At 63.6% G+C, this 12,013-nt stretch overlaps 2 non-coding genes across 2 annotated transcripts; both read right to left on the reverse strand.

Annotated features, from left to right (window-relative positions):
• Positions 1-613: 613 nt before the first annotated feature.
• On the reverse strand, positions 614-732 carry LOC131863514 (5S ribosomal RNA). Its single transcript, XR_009362414.1, has one exon. It is a non-coding gene; the product is annotated as a 5S ribosomal RNA (ribosomal RNA).
• Positions 733-6,647: 5,915 nt separating this feature from the next.
• Positions 6,648-6,766, reverse strand: LOC131863515 (5S ribosomal RNA). The gene has a single exon (XR_009362415.1). It is a non-coding gene; the product is annotated as a 5S ribosomal RNA (ribosomal RNA).
• Between the last annotated feature and the right edge of the window lie 5,247 nt (positions 6,767-12,013).

The following is a 12,013-nucleotide window of genomic DNA, read 5'->3' on the forward strand; positions in this document are numbered from 1 at the left end:
CCTTGGTGCGCACACCTTGGCTGGGCTGCGCACCCGGGCGCGCACACCTTGGCACCCGCGTTTCCTTCATTTTAAATTTTTTTTTTTTACAATCTCTCAAGTGGGAAATTCTATAATCTCAACTTTTTTTGCCTTTTCAGGAAACTTTTGAATGGAGCGCATCATTGGTGCGCTCCGAAGTGTGCTCCAAGGTGCGCACCTCTGGTGTGCTCCAAAGCTCTCTCTAGCTGCGTGCACCTGCCCCGGCCGCGCACCCGGCCCCGCCCAGCTTCGCTCACCTGTCCCGGGCGTCTGGTGCGGAACCTTAGAGTAAGAAACATCACCGTGCACCTTGGCCAACGTGCGCGACTCGACCGAGCGCGCACTGGCCGAGGTGCACACCGATTTCACCTGGGTGCGCGCGCAGCACCTCGGGCGCACCGGGGTGCGCGCACAACGCCCGGGTTGCACCGTGGCCTGTGTGCTCGGGGCGCCTCGGGTGCGCGCTCGGTGTCGCCCCCGCGCGCGCGGTAGTGCGGGCAGCGCACCCCGGCCCGGCCCGGCCCCGACGAGAACGCAAACGGGCAAAAGGTTTATTCAAATAGCATTGCGACGCCCGGCGAAAAACTAAAAAAGGGTGCAACACCGGGACTTCCCGGGAGGTCACCCATCCCAGTACTACTCCGGCCCAAGCGCGCTTAACTGCGGAGTTCTGATGGGATCCGGTGCACTAACGCTGGTATGATCGCACCCGTTATGAGCTTGTCGCAGTGTGTACTTAGCAAACCGCGACCCACGTGCGAATCCACCCCGGCCACCCACCCCCGTCGAGGTGCACACCCTCCCTCGCGAAGTGCGCCCCGTTCGCCAAGTGTGAGCCCTGCCCGGGTGCGCGCACCTTGCTAGGGCGTCGGGTGTGCACCCGGCCCGGCCTACGTGCGTGCACCTGGACGGGGCGTCGTGTGCGTGCAGTGTCCCGTCTGCAACGCGGTGCCCACACACCACCTCGGGCGCAACGACCTGCGCTCACATGTGGGCCGAGTGCACCTTGGTGCATGTTCGGGGCGCCTCGGGTGCACGCTCGATCTTGCCCCGGTGCACCAAGGCGCTCGGTTTGCCCCGGGTGCGCACTTGGTGCAAGGTGGGCACCCAAAATAGGGATCAAGCACCAAAACACAAGTTTCGGGATGCAAAATGGGACCCAAGGACCACAAATGCGTTCCAAGACCCATGATGGGTCCACGAGAACAAAAATGTGTTCCGAGACTTAATAAACAAATATTGGGTTTTAGGAGAAGAAACATGCTCTGATGCCCAAAACGAGAATCGACCCCGAAAAGGCCACAGGCCAAAAGTGGGATGCGAGACAAAAAAAAATGGGACCCGAGGACCAAAATTGGGTTCCCAGGTCGAAGACAGGGCAACCGGACAAGAAACGACCTCTAAGGCTCGAAATGAGTCCCGACGACTAAAACTTGACAAGAAGCACCCATCAGGCACCCAACTCGACACCCATGGGATGCCGACCCACCCGGGCTTCCACCTAGCACACCTTGGCACCCACCCACCCTCGCACCCAACCTCGCACCCAACTTAGCACCTTTGAACCCACATTGGCACTCACCCTGACCCTGGCACCTTGGAACCCACATTGGCACTCACCTTGACCCTGGCACCCACCTTTGCACTCACCTTGGGACCCACCCTGGCTCCCACCTCGGCACCCACCCAGACACCCACCTTGGTTCCTTGGCACCCACCTTGGATCCTTGGCACCCACCCCGACACCCACCTTGGCACGCAACTTGGCTACTTGCCACCCACCTTGGCTCCTTGACGCCCACCCCGACAACCACCCCGTGACCTACCCTGGCTAGGGTTGGTGCACACCCACCCTGGTGCCCACCTTGGCACCCACCCCATGACCCACCTTGGCACGCACCTTAGTACCCACCCCGTTACCCACCCTAGGACCCACCCCGTGACCCACCTTGGCCAGGGTGGGTGCCTTGGTGCGCACAACTTGCCTGGGCTGCACACCAGGGCGGGCTCAAGATGGCACCCGCGTTCCGTTTTTTTCACTATCTTTCAAAACGGAAATTTTAAAATCTCGTTTTTTTTTTTTTTTTGCCTTTTCTGGAAATTAGTGAAGGCAGCGCATCAAAGGTGCGCAATGCTGGTGCGAACCCGGGAGCGCTCCGATGTGTGCTCCAAGGTGCGGCGTGCACGAAGTCCGAGCCCGGCTTGCCCCGGGTGCGCACCTCGCGTGCACCTTCGCCGGGGTGAGCACCTTGGCTGGGTTGCGCGCCCTGGTGCGCACCAAGGAGCGCTCTGAAGTGTGCTCCAAGGTGCGGCGTGCACGAAGTCGGAGCTCGGTTTGCCCCGGGTGTGCACCTCGGGTGCGCACCTCGCGTGCACCTTCGCTGCGGTGGGCACCTTGGCTGGGTTGCGCGCCTTGGTGGGCACCATGCAGTGCACGAAGTCGGAGCCCGGTTTGCCCCGGGCGCGCACCTCCGCCAGGGTGGGCACCTTGGTGCGCACAACTTGCCTGGGCTGCGCACCAGGAAGGGCTCAAGATGGCACCCGCGTTCCGTTTTTTTCACTATCTTTCAGAACGGAAATTTTAAAATATCGTTTTTTTTTGCCTTTTCTGGAAATTAGTGAAGGCAGCGCATCAAAGGTGCGCAACGCTGGTGCGAACCTGGGAGCGCTCCGATGTGTGCTCCAAGGTGCGGCGTGCACGAAGTCGGAGCCCGGTTTGCCCCGGGTGCGCCCTGGTGGGCACCATGGTGCGCACCAAGGAGCGCTCCGAAGTGTGCTCCAAGGTGCGGCCTGCACGAAGTCGGAGCCCGGTTTGCCCCGGGCGTGCACCGCGGGTGGGCACCTTGGTGCGCATGCCTTGCCTGGGCTGCGCACCAGGGCGGGCTCAAGATGGCACCCGCGTTCCGTTTTTTTCACTATCTTTCAAAACGGAAATTTTAAAATCTCATTTTTTTTTGCCTTTTCTGGAAATTAGTGAAGGCAGCGCATCAAAGGTGCGCACCTCGCTGCCCACCACGGTGCGCAACGCCGGTGGGCACCCGGGAGTGCTTCGAAGTGTGCTCCAAGGTGCTGCGTGCACGTTGTCGGAGCCCGGTTTGCCCCGGGTGCGCACCTCGCGTGCACCTTCGTCGGGGTGGGCACCTTGGCTGGGTTTGCCCCGGCTGCGCTCCGAAGCGGGGTTATTGGAGCGCCGCCTCTTTTTTTGTCGGAGCGTTTGGTGGGGTTTCTCGCATTGGCTCTTCCCAGGCCCGGTTGCCACCCTGGCGCGCACGAAGTCGGAAGTAGGGTTAATTGCCCGGGTGCGCACCTTTGCCAGGGTGGGCACCTTACCTGGGCTGTGCACCAGGGCGGGCTCAAGATGGCACCCGCGTTCCGTTTTTTTCACTATCTTTCAAAACGGAAATTTTAAAATCTCCTCTTTTTTTTGCCTTTTCTGGAAATTAGTGAAGGCAGCGCATCAAAGGTGCGCACCTCGCTGCCCACCTTGGTGTGCTCTGAGGTGCGCACCCGGGAGCGCTACGAAGTGTGCTCCAAGGTGCGGCGTGCACGTTGTCGGAGCCCGGTTTGCCCCGGGTGCGCACCTCGCCTGCACCTTGGCCGGGGTGGGCACCCTGGCTGGGTTTGCCCAGGGTGCGCTCCGAAGCGGGGTTACTGGAGCGCCCCCTCTTTTTTTGTCAGAGCGTTTGGTGGGGTTTCTCGCATTGGCTCTTCCCAGGCCCGGTTGTTGGGTGCGCTCCCACCCTGGCGCGCGCGAAGTTGGAAGTTGGGTTAATTGCCCGGGCGCGCACCTTCGCCAGGGTGGGCACCTTGGTGCGCACACCTTGGCTGGGCTGCGCACCAGGGCGGGCTCAAGATGGCACCAGCATTCCCTTTTTCTCACTATCTTTCAAAACGGAAATTTTAAAATCTCGTTTTTTTTTGCCTTTTATGGAAATTAGTGAAGGCATCGCATCAAAGGTGCGCACCTCGCTGCCCACCTTGGTGTGCTCCGAGGTGCCCACCACGGTGCGCTCCGAGGTGCCCACCACGGTGCGCAACGCCGGTGCGAACCCGGGAGCGCCCCGATGTGTGCTCCAAGGTGCGGCGTGCACGAAGCCGGACCCCGGTTTGCCCCGGGTGCGCACCTCGCGTGCACCTTGGTGCGCACACCTTGGCTGGGTTGCGCGGCCTGGTGGGCACCATGGTGCGCACCAAGGAGCGCTCCAAAGTGTGCTCCAAGGTGCGGCGTGCACGAAGTCCTAGCCCGGTTTGCCCCGGGTGCGCACCTTCGCCGCGGTGGGCACCATGGCGTGCACGAAGTCGGAGCCCGGTTTGCCCCGGGTGCGCACCTCGCGTGCACCTTCGCCGGGGTGGGCACCTCGGCTGGGTTGCGCGCCCTGGTGCGCACCAAGGAGCGCTCCGAAGTGTGCTCCAAGGTGCGGCGTGCACGAAGTCGGAGCCCGGTTTGCCCCGGGTGCGCACCTTCGCCGCGGTGGGCACCCTGGTGCGCACCATGGCGTGCACGAAGTCGGAGCCCGGTTTGCCCCGGGTGCGCACCTCGCGTGCACCTTCGGCGGGGTTGCGCGCCCTGGTGCGCACCAAGGAGCGCTCCGAAGTGTGCTCCAAGGTGCGGCGTGCACGAAGTCGGAGCCCGGTTTGCCCCGGGTGCGCACCTCGCGTGCACCTTCGGCGGGGTTGCGCGCCCTGGTGGGCACCATGGTGCGCACCAAGGAGCGCTCCGAAGTGTGCTCCAAGGTGCGGCGTGCACGAAGTCGGAGCCCGGTTTGCCCCGGGTGCGCACCTCGCGTGCACCTTCGCCGCGGTGGGCACCATGGCGTGCACGAAGTCGGAGCCCGGTTTGCCCCGGGTGCGCACCTCGCGTGCACCTTCGCCGGGGTGGGCACCTCGGCTGGGTTGCGCGCCCTGGTGCGCACCAAGGAGCGCTCCGAAGTGTGCTCCAAGGTGCGGCGTGCACGAAGTCGGAGCCCGGTTTGCCCCGGGTGCGCACCTCGCGTGCACCTTCGCCGCGGTGGGCACCATGGCGTGCACGAAGTCGGAGCCCGGTTTGCCCCGGGTGCGCACCCCGCGTGCACCTTCGCCGGGGTGGGCACCTCGGCTGGGTTGCGCGCCCTGGTGCGCACCAAGGAGCGCTCCGAAGTGTGCTCCAAGGTGCGGCGTGCACGAAGTCGGAGCCCGGTTTGCCCCGGGTGCGCACCTCGCGTGCACCTTCGCCGCGGTGGGCACCTTGGCTGGGTTGGGCACCATTGAGCGCTCCGAAGTGTGCTCCAAGGTGCGCACCATGGCCCTCCAAGGTGCGCAGCATGGCGTGCACGAAGTCGGAGCCCGGTTTGCCCCGGGTGCGCACCTCGCGTGCACCTTCGCCAGGGTGGGCACCTCGGTGCGCACACCTTCTCAATGTTTTCTTGCCTTTTCTGGAAATTGGTGAAGGCAGCGCATCAAAGGTGCGCACCTCGGTGTGCTCCGAGGTGCGAACCCGAGAGCGCTCCGAGGTGCCCACGAAGTCGAAAGTCGGGTTAATTGCATTGTTTTCCCCGGGTGCGCTCCGAGGTGCGCAACATCGGTGCGCACCAAGGAGGGCTCCGAAGTGTGCTCCAAGGTGCGCACGATTCGGAGCTCGGTTTGCCCGGGGTGCGCACACCTTGGCTGGGTTGCGCACCCTTTGTGCGCTCCAAGGTGCGCACGAAGTCGGAGCTCGGTTTGCCCCGGGTGCGCACCTTCGCCAGGGTGCGCACCTTGATGCGCACGCCTTGGCTGGGCTGCGCACCTTGGTGGGCGCCATGGTGCGCACCTTTCGTGCGCTCCAAGGTGCGCACGAAGTCGGAGCTCGGTTTGCCCCGGGTGCGCACCTTGGTGGGCGCCATGGTGCACTCCGAGGTGCCCAAGATTGGTGCGCACCAAGGAGCGCTCCGAAGTGCGCTCCAAGGTGCGCAGGTGCGCGCGAAGTCGAAAGTTGGGTTAATTGTCCGGTTTGCCTCGGGTGCGCACCTTGCGTGCACCTTCGCCAGGGTGGGCGCCTTGGTGCGCACACCTTGGCTGGGCTGCGCACCCGGGCGCGCACACCTTGGCACCCGCGTTTCCTTCATTTTAAATTTTTTTTTTTTACAATCTCTCAAGTGGGAAATTCTATAATCTCAACTTTTTTTGCCTTTTCAGGAAACTTTTGAATGGAGCGCATCATTGGTGCGCTCCGAAGTGTGCTCCAAGGTGCGCACCTCTGGTGTGCTCCAAAGCTCTCTCCAGCTGCGTGCACCTGCCCCGGCCGCGCACCCGGCCCCGCCCAGCTTCGCTCACCTGTCCCGGGCGTCTGGTGCGGAACCTTAGAGTAAGAAACATCACCGTGCACCTTGGCCAACGTGCGCGACTCGACCGAGCGCGCACTGGCCGAGGTGCACACCGATTTCACCTGGGTGCGCGCGCAGCACCTCGGGCGCACCGGGGTGCGCGCACAACGCCCGGGTTGCACCGTGGCCTGTGTGCTCGGGGCGCCTCGGGTGCGCGCTCGGTGTCGCCCCCGCGCGCGCGGTAGTGCGGGCAGCGCACCCCGGCCCGGCCCGGCCCCGACGAGAACGCAAACGGGCAAAAGGTTTATTCAAATAGCATTGCGACGCCCGGCGAAAAACTAAGAAAGGGTGCAACACCGGGACTTCCCGGGAGGTCACCCATCCCAGTACTACTCCGGCCCAAGCGCGCTTAACTGCGGAGTTCTGATGGGATCCGGTGCACTAACGCTGGTATGATCGCACCCGTTATGAGCTTGTCGCAGTGTGTACTTAGCAAACCGCGACCCACGTGCGAATCCACCCCGGCCACCCACCCCCGTCGAGGTGCACACCCTCCCTCGCGAAGTGCGCCCCGTTCGCCAAGTGTGAGCCCTGCCCGGGTGCGCGCACCTTGCTAGGGCGTCGGGTGTGCACCCGGCCCGGCCTACGTGCGTGCACCTGGACGGGGCGTCGTGTGCGTGCAGTGTCCCGTCTGCAACGCGGTGCCCACACACCACCTCGGGCGCAACGACCTGCGCTCACATGTGGGCCGAGTGCACCTTGGTGCATGTTCGGGGCGCCTCGGGTGCACGCTCGATCTTGCCCCGGTGCACCAAGGCGCTCGGTTTGCCCCGGGTGCGCACTTGGTGCAAGGTGGGCACCCAAAATAGGGATCAAGCACCAAAACACAAGTTTCGGGATGCAAAATGGGACCCAAGGACCACAAATGCGTTCCAAGACCCATGATGGGTCCACGAGAACAAAAATGTGTTCCGAGACTTAATAAACAAATATTGGGTTTTAGGAGAAGAAACATGCTCTGATGCCCAAAACGAGAATCGACCCCGAAAAGGCCACAGGCCAAAAGTGGGATGCGAGACAAAAAAAAATGGGACCCGAGGACCAAAATTGGGTTCCCAGGTCGAAGACAGGGCAACCGGACAAGAAACGACCTCTAAGGCTCGAAATGAGTCCCGACGACTAAAACTTGACAAGAAGCACCCATCAGGCACCCAACTCGACACCCATGGGATGCCGACCCACCCGGGCTTCCACCTAGCACACCTTGGCACCCACCCACCCTCGCACCCAACCTCGCACCCAACTTAGCACCTTTGAACCCACATTGGCACTCACCCTGACCCTGGCACCTTGGAACCCACATTGGCACTCACCTTGACCCTGGCACCCACCTTTGCACTCACCTTGGGACCCACCCTGGCTCCCACCTCGGCACCCACCCAGACACCCACCTTGGTTCCTTGGCACCCACCTTGGATCCTTGGCACCCACCCCGACACCCACCTTGGCACGCAACTTGGCTACTTGCCACCCACCTTGGCTCCTTGACGCCCACCCCGACAACCACCCCGTGACCTACCCTGGCTAGGGTTGGTGCACACCCACCCTGGTGCCCACCTTGGCACCCACCCCATGACCCACCTTGGCACGCACCTTAGTACCCACCCCGTTACCCACCCTAGGACCCACCCCGTGACCCACCTTGGCCAGGGTGGGTGCCTTGGTGCGCACAACTTGCCTGGGCTGCACACCAGGGCGGGCTCAAGATGGCACCCGCGTTCCGTTTTTTTCACTATCTTTCAAAACGGAAATTTTAAAATCTCGTTTTTTTTTTTTTTTTGCCTTTTCTGGAAATTAGTGAAGGCAGCGCATCAAAGGTGCGCAATGCTGGTGCGAACCCGGGAGCGCTCCGATGTGTGCTCCAAGGTGCGGCGTGCACGAAGTCCGAGCCCGGCTTGCCCCGGGTGCGCACCTCGCGTGCACCTTCGCCGGGGTGAGCACCTTGGCTGGGTTGCGCGCCCTGGTGCGCACCAAGGAGCGCTCTGAAGTGTGCTCCAAGGTGCGGCGTGCACGAAGTCGGAGCTCGGTTTGCCCCGGGTGTGCACCTCGGGTGCGCACCTCGCGTGCACCTTCGCTGCGGTGGGCACCTTGGCTGGGTTGCGCGCCTTGGTGGGCACCATGCAGTGCACGAAGTCGGAGCCCGGTTTGCCCCGGGCGCGCACCTCCGCCAGGGTGGGCACCTTGGTGCGCACAACTTGCCTGGGCTGCGCACCAGGAAGGGCTCAAGATGGCACCCGCGTTCCGTTTTTTTCACTATCTTTCAGAACGGAAATTTTAAAATATCGTTTTTTTTTGCCTTTTCTGGAAATTAGTGAAGGCAGCGCATCAAAGGTGCGCAACGCTGGTGCGAACCTGGGAGCGCTCCGATGTGTGCTCCAAGGTGCGGCGTGCACGAAGTCGGAGCCCGGTTTGCCCCGGGTGCGCCCTGGTGGGCACCATGGTGCGCACCAAGGAGCGCTCCGAAGTGTGCTCCAAGGTGCGGCCTGCACGAAGTCGGAGCCCGGTTTGCCCCGGGTGTGCACCGCGGGTGGGCACCTTGGTGCGCATGCCTTGCCTGGGCTGCGCACCAGGGCGGGCTCAAGATGGCACCCGCGTTCCGTTTTTTTCACTATCTTTCAAAACGGAAATTTTAAAATCTCATTTTTTTTTGCCTTTTCTGGAAATTAGTGAAGGCAGCGCATCAAAGGTGCGCACCTCGCTGCCCACCACGGTGCGCAACGCCGGTGGGCACCCGGGAGTGCTTCGAAGTGTGCTCCAAGGTGCTGCGTGCACGTTGTCGGAGCCCGGTTTGCCCCGGGTGCGCACCTCGCGTGCACCTTCGTCGGGGTGGGCACCTTGGCTGGGTTTGCCCCGGCTGCGCTCCGAAGCGGGGTTATTGGAGCGCCGCCTCTTTTTTTGTCGGAGCGTTTGGTGGGGTTTCTCGCATTGGCTCTTCCCAGGCCCGGTTGCCACCCTGGCGCGCACGAAGTCGGAAGTAGGGTTAATTGCCCGGGTGCGCACCTTTGCCAGGGTGGGCACCTTACCTGGGCTGTGCACCAGGGCGGGCTCAAGATGGCACCCGCGTTCCGTTTTTTTCACTATCTTTCAAAACGGAAATTTTAAAATCTCCTCTTTTTTTTGCCTTTTCTGGAAATTAGTGAAGGCAGCGCATCAAAGGTGCGCACCTCGCTGCCCACCTTGGTGTGCTCTGAGGTGCGCACCCGGGAGCGCTACGAAGTGTGCTCCAAGGTGCGGCGTGCACGTTGTCGGAGCCCGGTTTGCCCCGGGTGCGCACCTCGCCTGCACCTTGGCCGGGGTGGGCACCCTGGCTGGGTTTGCCCAGGGTGCGCTCCGAAGCGGGGTTACTGGAGCGCCCCCTCTTTTTTTGTCAGAGCGTTTGGTGGGGTTTCTCGCATTGGCTCTTCCCAGGCCCGGTTGTTGGGTGCGCTCCCACCCTGGCGCGCGCGAAGTTGGAAGTTGGGTTAATTGCCCGGGCGCGCACCTTCGCCAGGGTGGGCACCTTGGTGCGCACACCTTGGCTGGGCTGCGCACCAGGGCGGGCTCAAGATGGCACCAGCATTCCCTTTTTCTCACTATCTTTCAAAACGGAAATTTTAAAATCTCGTTTTTTTTTGCCTTTTATGGAAATTAGTGAAGGCATCGCATCAAAGGTGCGCACCTCGCTGCCCACCTTGGTGTGCTCCGAGGTGCCCACCACGGTGCGCTCCGAGGTGCCCACCACGGTGCGCAACGCCGGTGCGAACCCGGGAGCGCCCCGATGTGTGCTCCAAGGTGCGGCGTGCACGAAGCCGGACCCCGGTTTGCCCCGGGTGCGCACCTCGCGTGCACCTTGGTGCGCACACCTTGGCTGGGTTGCGCGGCCTGGTGGGCACCATGGTGCGCACCAAGGAGCGCTCCGAAGTGTGCTCCAAGGTGCGGCGTGCACGAAGTCCTAGCCCGGTTTGCCCCGGGTGCGCACCTTCGCCGCGGTGGGCACCATGGCGTGCACGAAGTCGGAGCCCGGTTTGCCCCGGGTGCGCACCTCGCGTGCACCTTCGCCGGGGTGGGCACCTCGGCTGGGTTGCGCGCCCTGGTGCGCACCAAGGAGCGCTCCGAAGTGTGCTCCAAGGTGCGGCGTGCACGAAGTCGGAGCCCGGTTTGCCCCGGGTGCGCACCTTCGCCGCGGTGGGCACCCTGGTGCGCACCATGGCGTGCACGAAGTCGGAGCCCGGTTTGCCCCGGGTGCGCACCTCGCGTGCACCTTCGGCGGGGTTGCGCGCCCTGGTGCGCACCAAGGAGCGCTCCGAAGTGTGCTCCAAGGTGCGGCGTGCACGAAGTCGGAGCCCGGTTTGCCCCGGGTGCGCACCTCGCGTGCACCTTCGGCGGGGTTGCGCGCCCTGGTGGGCACCATGGTGCGCACCAAGGAGCGCTCCGAAGTGTGCTCCAAGGTGCGGCGTGCACGAAGTCGGAGCCCGGTTTGCCCCGGGTGCGCACCTCGCGTGCACCTTCGCCGCGGTGGGCACCATGGCGTGCACGAAGTCGGAGCCCGGTTTGCCCCGGGTGCGCACCTCGCGTGCACCTTCGCCGGGGTGGGCACCTCGGCTGGGTTGCGCGCCCTGGTGCGCACCAAGGAGCGCTCCGAAGTGTGCTCCAAGGTGCGGCGTGCACGAAGTCGGAGCCCGGTTTGCCCCGGGTGCGCACCTCGCGTGCACCTTGGCGCGGTGGGCACCATGGCGTGCACGAAGTCGGAGCCCGGTTTGCCCCGGGTGCGCACCCCGCGTGCACCTTCGCCGGGGTGGGCACCTCGGCTGGGTTGCGCGCCCTGGTGCGCACCAAGGAGCGCTCCGAAGTGTGCTCCAAGGTGCGGCGTGCACGAAGTCGGAGCCCGGTTTGCCCCGGGTGCGCACCTCGCGTGCACCTTCGCCGCGGTGGGCACCTTGGCTGGGTTGGGCACCATTGAGCGCTCCGAAGTGTGCTCCAAGGTGCGCACCATGGCCCTCCAAGGTGCGCAGCATGGCGTGCACGAAGTCGGAGCCCGGTTTGCCCCGGGTGCGCACCTCGCGTGCACCTTCGCCAGGGTGGGCACCTCGGTGCGCACACCTTCTCAATGTTTTCTTGCCTTTTCTGGAAATTGGTGAAGGCAGCGCATCAAAGGTGCGCACCTCGGTGTGCTCCGAGGTGCGAACCCGAGAGCGCTCCGAGGTGCCCACGAAGTCGAAAGTCGGGTTAATTGCATTGTTTTCCCCGGGTGCGCTCCGAGGTGCGCAACATCGGTGCGCACCAAGGAGGGCTCCGAAGTGTGCTCCAAGGTGCGCACGATTCGGAGCTCGGTTTGCCCGGGGTGCGCACACCTTGGCTGGGTTGCGCACCCTTTGTGCGCTCCAAGGTGCGCACGAAGTCGGAGCTCGGTTTGCCCCGGGTGCGCACCTTCGCCAGGGTGCGCACCTTGATGCGCACGCCTTGGCTGGGCTGCGCACCTTGGTGGGCGCCATGGTGCGCACCTTTCGTGCGCTCCAAGGTGCGCACGAAGTCGGAGCTCGGTTTGCCCCGGGTGCGCACCTTGGTGGGCGCCATGGTGCACTCCGAGGTGCCCAAGATTGGTGCGCACCAAGGAGCGCTCCGAAGTGCGCTCCAAGGTGCGCAGGTGCGCGCGAAGTCGAAAGTTGGGTTAA

This window comes from Cryptomeria japonica, unplaced genomic scaffold (genome assembly GCF_030272615.1).
Source record: "Cryptomeria japonica unplaced genomic scaffold, Sugi_1.0 HiC_scaffold_64, whole genome shotgun sequence".
NCBI lineage: Eukaryota > Viridiplantae > Streptophyta > Pinopsida > Cupressales > Cupressaceae > Cryptomeria > Cryptomeria japonica.